Source organism: Silurus aristotelis (genome assembly GCF_946808225.1).
Source record: "Silurus aristotelis genome assembly, chromosome: 26".
In the NCBI taxonomy this organism is placed as follows: domain Eukaryota; kingdom Metazoa; phylum Chordata; class Actinopteri; order Siluriformes; family Siluridae; genus Silurus; species Silurus aristotelis.
Window position 1 is genome coordinate 601,411 of NC_139599.1, and position 2,106 is coordinate 603,516.

The following is a 2,106-nucleotide window of genomic DNA, read 5'->3' on the forward strand; positions in this document are numbered from 1 at the left end:
ACACACACACACACAGAATGTACAACATATACACAGCACTACTGTATATTAGTGAGAGAAATATCGGATAATTTTTTGTGACTCGGTTCTTTGATTCAAATCTTTTTCTGAGTCATTTAGTTACCTTCATTCATTAATCTTTGAATCACTTTAATAGAGTATATGGGAGTCACGTGAACCGACTCGGACCAGAGGACTCATGAGATGAACTACTAAATTCTGTTTCCTGTGTAATGCACTGCATAGTGTCTGTGGAAGTCACGTGATAAAAGAACGGACGGCTCGGACTAGAAGAGTCGAGAGATGAACTACTCAATCCTGTTTCTCGAAGCTTTGCTCATACGAGTCCAGCAGAAAATAAACATATCGCTCTTTAGGACTCATTAAAGACTTGTTCAAAATAAATGAATCGTTCATGACTGACCAGTCACACAATCTGTACACCGTATACACACTGTGCAACACACAAACACAAACTATAACATACACAACACTACTGTACACACACACACACACACACACACACACACACACACACAATCTGTACACCGTATACACACTGTACAACACACAAACACACACTATAACATACACAACACTACTGTACACACACACACACACACACACACACACAATCTGTACACCGTATACACACTGTACTATAACATACACAACACTACTGTACACACACACACACACACACACACACACACACACACACACACACACACACACACAATCTGTACGCCGTATACACACTGTACAACACACAAACACACACTATAACATACACAACACTACTGTACACACACACACACACACACACACACACACACACACACACAATCTGTACACCGTATACACACTGTACAACACACAAACACACACTATAACATACACAACACTACTGTACACACACACACACACACACACACACACAATCTGTACACCGTATACACACTGTACTATAACATACACAACACTACTGTACACACACACACACACACACACACACACACACACACACACACACACACACACACACACACACACACAATCTGTACGCCGTATACACACTGTACAACACACAAACACACACTATAACATACACAACACTACTGTACACACACACACACACACACACACACACACACACACACACAATCTGTACACCGTATACACACTGTACAACACACAAACACACACTATAACATACACAACACTACTGTACACACACACACACACACACACACACACAATCTGTACACCGTATACACACTGTACTATAACATACACAACACTACTGTACACACACACACACACACACACACACACACACACACACACACACACACACACACACACACAATCTGTACGCCGTATACACACTGTACAACACACAAACACACACTATAACATACACAACACTACTGTACACACACACACACACACACACAATCTGTACACCGTATACACACTGTACAACACACAAACACACACTATAACATACACAACACTACTATACACACACACACACACAATCTGTACACCGTATACACACTGTACAACACACAAACACACACTATAACATACACAACACTACTGTACACACACACACACACACACACATACACACACACACACACACACAATCTTTACACCGTATACACACTGTACAACACACAAACACACACTATAACATACACAACACTACTGTACACACACACACACACACACACACACACACACAATCTGTACACCGTATACACACTGTACATCATACACACATTATACAACACCCACTGTACATCATACACACACTATACAACACACTGTACATCATACACACATTATACAACACACTGTACATTATACACACACTATACAACACACTGTACATTATACACACATTATACAACACACACTGTACATCATACACACACTATACAACACACTGTACATCATACACACACTATACAACACACTGTACATCATACACACACTATACAACACACTGTACATCATACACACATTATGCAACACACTGTACATCATACACACACTATACAACACACTGTACATCATACACACACTATACAACACACT